We start from the raw sequence: 8,854 nt of genomic DNA, 5'->3' as shown, positions 1-8,854 counted from the left end.
TTTGTATTTATGAAAGCATCTATCCTGCAAACAAGAGATCATTAAAAAAAAAAAGGTTGTCTTTAGTTCGGTATATCCCTGCTTTGCCAGTTATATGACACTTTATCTTCATGCTATGACTGCTTTCTTCTGAGAGGGAAATTCCTTTTTCATCAGTATGGATGTACTGTTTTCACATATTACAAGTGCTGTGTTGCCTTGTCAGTCATCCTATTACAACCAGTTTCAGACCAGTAGAGCTGACGAAATGGCTGTTGATAGGCTAGCATCGACTGGGAGGGACTTGTTGGAAGGAAGGGCTGCAGTCTTACAGCAACAGAGTTTAGACGGTGTCTTTGCTTCATCATCTGAAGGGAAAATTCCCAGGCAGAAGGCTTCTCGAGTACAATAAAAAGGGAATGAGAGGTATTTACCCGAACGTTTCTTCCTAATGATGCAGTGGGAAAGGTTTGGCCATTTGATTTTACCAGATGGCCCTGTGCTGATTACAAACGTGAGGAGCAGACAGAGCTAAATAAGGTAGGAGATTCATTGTCCCCCCCCCCCTTTTTTTTTGAATGTTTAAAGAGTTTGCTGCAGTGTGCTGCATACCATGTGTGTTGCTTAGGGAAGCCAGTGAAACTGAATTCCTCCGATGCAAATATAGCGCTTGAAGCAGAGACTAGAGTTTTACGTAATATTTTCCTTTCAGGGAAAGAGGTGGCACAACTTGAATCAAAACCACTCGATTTGAGGGTGAGAGAGAAAATTGTGATTTTTTGTTTAAGGAAAAGATCGATAGATCTTTCTAAAAGTACTGTGCTACTTAATTGGATTCTTCATAGCCTTCTCATAGCCTGCTCTGGAAAGATTTCATACAGGGATAGTTAACCCCTAAATCAATAAAGTTTACAATGACTATGTTATTTGAAAAACTGACTCGTAATGGGGGGGGGGGGGGCGGGAGGGAGAAAGAAAAAAAAAAAGAACCTCCCTTGTAAACAATTACGGGTAGAATGCTTGACCAAATGAGAAGGACAGTCTGTTTAGAAACGAAGGACTGATACACCTCGGATACATTGTGCCTTTTAATGGAGTTTGAAAAGCACATTTTTAATAACATAGCCAGGCAGTTTCTGGCAAGTTTTTGATACTGTAGCTCAATGTTTACAGTTCTTTTTCTGGCAAGGCTGAGTCTTTGTTTCCAGCTTAGAAGTAGAACCATTATATAAAAAAGTAAAGCTGGGTGAATAATGCTCACTGCAATTATCTGATCTTTATGCATTTTTAATGAGAACACACAGCCAGCAGAATAATTTAATGAGGGCAGGCTAGCTTTTAAAGCTGTGTTTTCACTATGCTGAACCATATCAACTTTCTTCCTGAGAACTAAGAGTGGGAAATGGAGAAGATTTATATTTAACACACTTGGCATTGGGAAATGAAGGGCTATATTTGTTGAGGAATTCTCGCTGCCCTTTCTGTTTTAAATTCTGCCAGGCAGAGGGGATCAGTGCCTTTTTGTTAGGCCATGGAAGCATGTGTTTACAATAAATGTGTAACATTTTCAGAATAGTTAGCAAGCACTGAAGCGAGGAAAGAAAGCCTAGCTCTTCCCTTAGCACCACAGAGAATGCTCTTCAAAGCACCATTTACTGTCACATTAACAATGCTTATATTTAAAGATTTTTTTATAATCGGGTAATATTTATTAATATGAAACTAAAACCATTAGTCCATTTCACATGGCATTTTCTTATCTATAAATAAAAGTAATTTTTCTAAGGTCTCTCGACTGATTTTACAAGGAATAGCCCAACCACTTATTTAAAAACAAGTCTAATGCCACATAGATTCTTCTAGACCCACTGATTTTACTTTCAAGGAGAAGTGCAGGACACTAGCCCAGAACTTCTGACGTCATCTCCCAACTATTTCTGCTGTCTGTTCTTGTATTCAAGATTCTGGTGAGAGGCATTCTAACTCCAGATTGACAGGTCTTGAGTTATGTCTTCAAATGGTGAAATGTCTAAATTCTAAACTGACCTGAATTGTTAAGAGGGTTTCTATCTAATACCTGCCTGATAATCAGACAGTAGAGGCCTTCTGTCTGGTGCCCGGATTGGGAGGGGGGAGGGAATGACGAGAGGTGCTGGCACACTGAAGCAGAGAGCTTCTCTGGCCCATCCTCCCTTTTGGTGCATACAGGCAGTTGAAACCATATCCAGTCTCCCCAGAATGAGGACTGAGGAGGCAGCTTCCACCAGGGTCCAGGCATAGTCACGATGGTGGCAACAGCTACTGCTGTGCAGAGACTCCATACCACCACCATATATTGGTCCAGGAGGGCCAGAAGAACAGGAAAGTGATAGCAGTTAATGCGGCACAGGTGGGAAGCTGTTATTAGACATCCGTGTGCAAGTTTGTTTTTGATAACAAGCCTTTGAGGAAAGAATTTTGATTAGAACAGTTTGTGTCAGGAGTTCCAGATCCTATTCTATATTCACACTAGCTGATTGTGTAACCTTGGGCAAGTCACTACTGCAGTGTTTCAATATTTAAAGTGAGCAACACTGACCCTTTACCTTGTAATTTTTAGGAGTATGAGATATTTTATATTCAAAGAAGTTGTTTCTCTCTTGGTAAAATTATGTCTTTAATGTACAAAGGCATAAAGCCCTAGTATTAATGAAACTAACTAGGCAAAGGCTTCCGGGAATTAAGATGTATGATAGTGTATACTTAACCCTTCACAGTCTTGCGTAGTTTTATTTTTCTAGAAATTTTCATGCTTATCCTGCAAGAATAATTTTGCCAGGTAAACAGAACACAGTGAGAAAGCAACATAAGAGAGAGTGTGTTAATAAAAAAAATTCTAATTATGGATCTTGCTTTTGAGAAAAGGTTTGATATTATTTTGTTTGGCTCTTGTGGCAAGTTTGTGAATGTGGAGAACATAGGAGAGGGTAAATTACAAAGAAATGCTTATAATATACAATAGTTATCACTACTGATTGACTGCTTCCATTTAATACTATCTTCAGTTCAGTGCTCTTATAGCAAAAATAAATTAGGAAGATTGGTGTAAGAGCCAGGTCCAAGATTTCAGCAAGCTACATGAGCATGCAAGACCAAGTGGCCAAGATTGTATGCAAGAGATAAGGATTAGGTGTTCAGAAGGGAGCTGAAAAGTGTGTCCTATGTCAAGTTAAATTTGGGTCACTTACAATAGAGATGTTTTCTTCTTATCTTCCCGTACTATCCTCAAGCAGAGATAGTAAGAAAGGCACCTTGAATTGCTTAGATTTAAAATAAAACCAAAAGTTACACTGCATTGCCATCCTACAAGCATTTTTTTAAAAATTGTTTCAAGTAAAGCTTTCTGATTAACGAAGAGCCATTATAATCTGAGTTGTTGGGTGATAATTACATAGTGGTGAAACCTCTTTGTCCCTTTAGGTATCTGAATTCATCAAAACTAGGCAGGAGGATAACATTGCCTAACCAGGAGTGAGGCAATCTTGGTAAAACACAGGCAGGACAAGGATGGAAAAGCTACAGAAAGGAATATCTGTGTGGATAGTCTGGAATGAAGAGTCAGAGTCAGGGGCCGGGGGGGGGGGGGGTCCCATAAATAAACAAGGTAAAGCTATAGCTTAAAACCTTGTTTTACAGTTCAGGAACAGGTGAACACTCTACTCATCTATAGGTCAGACCATTTATGGACCCAAATCCCAGGTATGTTGTCAGAGACTGGCAGGACAACAAGAACTTTGAAGGAGAAGTAAGAGACTATCTAATCAACTTGAGCTGATGTAGTTCATAGAAACCTTGACATTTTTCCTATTCAAGTGGGAGCCAGTCCTTTAATGAGGCCAACATGAAGACTAATGAGTTAGAGCAGGTGGGTGTACCTGGTTGGGGTGATGAGTGAGGGTGCTGTGAGCACAGGCCTTAACAGGGCCTTGACCTTACCAGAAGTTTTGTAAATATTAGTTCAGTTGAACTTCTTGAGGAGTATTGGGTTATACATTACTAGATATGTGTTGACTTGTGATGTGTCAATGAGCAAGTCATTTGATATTTTATACTTGTTTCTCTTTCGGTATAATGAGACAGGAAGATAAATAACAGAGCTTGTAAATTTGTTACAGGACTCTTTATTCCAAGTTTTTTGATCACCTCAAATTTAAAAAAAAAATCCTACTAGCTATATCTGTGTCATATTAAGCAATAAAAAAATAACATTATGACTAGGTCTATATAAGATAAATGAGTACAAGCTGTACTGTATGGTTTCAGTTTGCTAGCACAAAAAGTTAAGTCAAATGTTTAAAGATAAGGCAGGAAACTTTATTTTGTGAAGCTGAGCAATTTCTTTTTTTTTTTAAGCAAGATTTAGTCTAGAAAATTCCCTTTGCTGTGGCAGATATAAATACCCTGAAATAAAGGTAGACAGGATCATTTTTTGCCTCCATTTAACCTCTGTCAAAGAGTTTGTTATCTAATGAATGAAGTCCATTATCTAAGTCCATTATCTAATGGATGAAGTCTAGGGTATGTGTGCCTGATGTATGATTTACAAAATTGCAATTTAAGCGAAATCTTTGTGGAATGTGTACTTAAATTAGTAATGTTAATCCTTTAGGCAATTAAATCCTATTCAATTTGGGGTCAGATTTGGTGGTGGTACTTTCTGGAAGAACAAATATAAGGACTTCATCACCACAGTTGAATACAAAATCCAATGGAAATTCCAAGAGTGCAAAGCCACTGGGTCCATGTTGTATGTTCACACTGTGTACCATAGCAGCTCTTTATTAGGGCTCATGCTCATGTCATTTTAAAATTTCTGGACTCCAACCAATTAGAGAATAATCTTGGACTGAGTCCCATGCTCCTACAACATGGGGAGCCTTTAGCAAACCATAAAGTATCTGATTGAACCCACGGTCTTCATCCTGTCAAGAAAAAGTGACTCCTGGCCCTGAGGGCATTTTGATCTTTTTCAAAAGCATATTTACCTTCCTAATTATATGTTTCTTTTTCTACAATTAAAGTTAATTTACATTTCCTGAGCATGTTCCAGCTAGGTGATAGGAGGAAGCAACCTGGGAAAGTCCTAAAGGTGAGGGAAGAAGGTTCAGTTTTAAAAATTCGTCACAGACACATATAATTCTCCGAACTTGGATACCCAATTTTATAAACCATATAGCAGGCATGCCCTAGACATTTGACTTGATCATGTTCAGTGTAAAAATGCTACATTAACTAAGAAACATAGATTAGAGTACATAAGAGGCCCTTAATAGACATGTCTTGTTCATCAAGTATATATGTATATATACATGCATGCATTATACATACATGTGTGTATATATGTACATATATAATCTTTGGCATGGAACTGCCCTTAAGTTACAATCAACAGTAATTGGGTGGCCATACAATTTACAGACATACACACTCACAATTCAGGGATAGTTTTTGAAAATACATGTATATAAATTAATATAGTTACATTATATATATCAATTATGTATAGTACATAAATGCTGAAGCATATTGATCAAAAGACTGATCAGGTTGGGTGTTGATATGAATTTAAGGAACCTGTGAAGAAGTTGAATTGGTAGAACTAATAATAATTCCAGATTTGGATAGAATGCAAGGGGCATAGAAATAACCCTTCTGTCAGTTTTTTGGAACCACTTATATAGCAGGCATGGTATAGTAGACAGCAAAGTGGCCTCAGTCACCTGGTTTAAGCCCCTCCACAGACCCATATTGATTGTATAACCCTTGTTAAGTCACACTTTAAGTTTCAGAGAAAATGTTGGCCTTCATTGTTAGAGGGAGCTTCTTCATCTTGGAATACCCTATATCAATGACATCAAATGTCCAGCCAGGGACGGGGAACTTGTAGCCTTGAAGACAGATCTTTTGAATTTGAATCCCAAGATTTAGTCAAAGGAACGCACTTGAGGACCTAGAGGGCCACAGGTTCCCCACCCCAGCCTCCAGACCCTATCCTGGGAATGGATTTACTGCTTATCATGTTAAGTTTTTTTTTTTTTATTCCTATATATATATTTCTTGTTTTTTTGAATTCTTGGAGAAAATAAGAAATTTTTTGAAAGTGTCTTAAATTCTTTAAATGAGATATCCAAGGATAAAATATAGCAAAGAAAAAAAAAAACCCCAAGAACTGAAAATCTTTCCTGATCTTACCTTAGAAGCAAAGCACAAACTATGCCTGCCCTTCTGGGTCAGTAAGTAGCCTGAGGATATCATGAAGTCTTCAACTTCCAGGTTCCTCTTCAGCTTCTCCCTAGCCAACACCTCCTCCAAGTATCCTATTGGACACTATAAATATTATCAGTACAGGCCTTGAAGCAAGGAAACAGGTTGGGTCCAGTAATGGCAAAGATTAGTATATACTTAGGAATTCTCTTAGGGAACAGCATGATCTAATTTTTTTAAGTCCTTTGTTGGAAGATAGAACATAGGGATTTTAGTCTAAATTTTAATACTAACTTGCATTTTGACCCTGGGCCCTTATAGGATGATAGGATTGTAAACCTCGAGCTGGAAGTAACTGCAGAGACCATTAGTCCAACTGTCTAATTTTATAGATGAGGAAACTGAGGCCTTGTTAAGTGACTTATTTAAGATCACAGAGGTAAGAAGTATTAGAGGCAGAATTTTAATCCAGGTCCTCTGACTAGAGATAATGTGGTTTGTTTATTTGCTTTTTTCCACCCTACCACATTAATCCCTGGATGAGATTAACACATTGCTTATAAAATGCTAAATTCGTAGAATAGGGATGGTTGTGAAGAAGGCCATAGTAACACAAACACATTTCATTAATTCAACTTGCCCAAGTATGTCTGCTTGTCAGTTTCTTTATTCCCCTATTTGGTTCTCCAATGGGTTGTGGATAAAATGTACAAAAAAATTTATTGGTAGATGAAGTTGATAGACTTTTATCTTTGGGATAATTGTGTATTTACAATATATCTTTGAAGGAACTTAAATTTTTAATATGAATGCAGTGCTTTGGTTGAAGGGATAGAGGGAGGGAGGGAGGAAAAAGGAGGAAAAGAGGGAGAGAGAGAGAGAGAAAGGAGAGAGGGAGTGACGCAGAGGAAGAGAAAGAGGAGTGAAGAGAGAAAGAGGAGTGAAGGGGGAAAGAAATGAATAGGGGTGGAGGGAGATATTGAAGGGAAAGTTTGAGGGTGGGAGGTTAATTGCTTTTATTCTAACAAGCTTAAAATTTGCATCAGGTAGACAGTTTAAATTATAGTACATCAATATCATGTGTAAATGAGTGAATGTGTATGAATATAGTATTTAGTGAAATAAAATAATTTGTAGTTAAAATTGCACTGTTGTTTGACATGGGAGTATCTTGTCTGGCCTTTTGAAATAATAATTGAGTTAAACCCATCCCTAGCAATTTATAGTTAGAAATTATTAAAGATTGACTCCATTTCTTCGCTTAAAAAAACTGGCAGTAATGATGCAATTAATCAAAAAGTATTTATGGAGTTCCTATTTTATGACTACTGTGATTTGAGGATGGAGGGAGGCATAAAAAATATTCATTGACCACAAGGAGCTTTCAGTCTAGCTAGAGACAGCACTAATAAAGATGAAACAATGTGAAAAAAATAAATGTTAGGCTGTCAGGTGCTAATGAGATGTGTACAGGGTGTTAGAGAAGTATCTAAATTAGCAGAGGGAAGGAAAAAAGGATTATAGGAAGGGAAAACATCAGGAACATGAAGTGATCTAGGACTGGGAATTGAGTTTGGCATCTATGGATGACAGTGACTTGAACATTTAGAGAAGAGGTTCTATGTTGGGGAGTAAAGGGAGAGCTGGTTGGATATGTAAATGAGAACATATTATATAGGACCTTAAGGGGGGGAAAAAAACAAGCAGAAGAGCTTGAGATTAATGAGGCAGACAATGAAATGGCTATTCTAGGGAAGTTGATCAGGTCGCATTATGTAAGATAAACTGGAGACAGGAGAAACTAGAGAAAGTGAGACCAGATATGAAGCTCTTGCAGTAATACAGGCATGAGGCAGTGAAGTCCTGGACTGGAGGTGGCAGGAGTGGAGAAGAAAGGGTGAATCTCAGAGACATGTTGAAGAGGAATAAAAAGAAGTGAAAAGCTTTGTTGAATGACTGTATGTGTCAAGATAAAGCAGAATAAAGAGTTGGAGAAAGCACCAGAGTGTCTGATGGGAAGGATGGCAGTTTTATTGGCATTAATGGGCTTGGGAAAGTGAGCCATTTTGGGGTGGGGATGAGGATGAGTTTAATTTTCCATATGGTAAGTCTAAGAGAACAAAGATCCAAAAGGAAAGCATCCTGTAGGGCATACAGAAGTTGGAAACTGAAATACGGAGGAGAGGTTTGAGCTAGCTATGAGCTATGATCTTATGATTCATCTGCAGAGGTCATAGTTACAAATACAGGAATGGTCAAGCTTACTGATTGAGTACAAAGAAAGGGAGGAAGAGATGACCAAAGAGTAAGCCTTGGAAAAATACTCATGGTTAGAGGCAAGATGAGGAGGAAGCACCAGAAAAAGAGAAAGAAAAAGGAATAGAGATCTAGAAAGAATATCTGAAAAGTGCAGTGTCACAGAAACCAAAGAAGGAGAGAAAGAAAAATAATACATTTATTACTTGCTTATTACATGCCAGGCACTGTGCAAAACATTAGGGGTGGAGAAACTTCCAAGAAGAAATCTGTGATTCAATCACATACAAATTTCTTTGGCTCTAGAGGAAACAATATGGTTTCCCTAAGTTTTGTTTTGTTTTGTTTTGTTTTGTTTTGTTTTGTTTTGTTTTGT

At 37.8% G+C, this 8,854-nt stretch overlaps 1 protein-coding gene across 4 annotated transcripts in view; it reads left to right on the top strand.

Annotated features, from left to right (window-relative positions):
• Nucleotides 1-302: 302 nt before the first annotated feature.
• Nucleotides 303-8,854, top strand: part of MBNL2 (muscleblind like splicing regulator 2) — a 166,817-nt gene continuing 158,265 nt past the window's right edge. For all 4 annotated transcript variants that reach the window (XM_027854118.1, XM_027854115.1, XM_027854119.1 and 1 more), the window contains exon 1: nt 303-519. The gene's annotated coding sequence lies outside the window, so the exon portion shown is untranslated. The remainder of the gene's footprint in view (nt 520-8,854) is intronic.

This window comes from Vombatus ursinus, unplaced genomic scaffold, assembly GCF_900497805.2.
Source record: "Vombatus ursinus unplaced genomic scaffold, bare-nosed wombat genome assembly UNPS02010304.1, whole genome shotgun sequence".
NCBI classification, from domain to species: Eukaryota; Metazoa; Chordata; class Mammalia; order Diprotodontia; family Vombatidae; genus Vombatus; species Vombatus ursinus.
The sequence above is the reverse complement of the archived record's forward strand: the minus strand, read 5'-3'. Positions and strand labels throughout refer to the sequence as shown.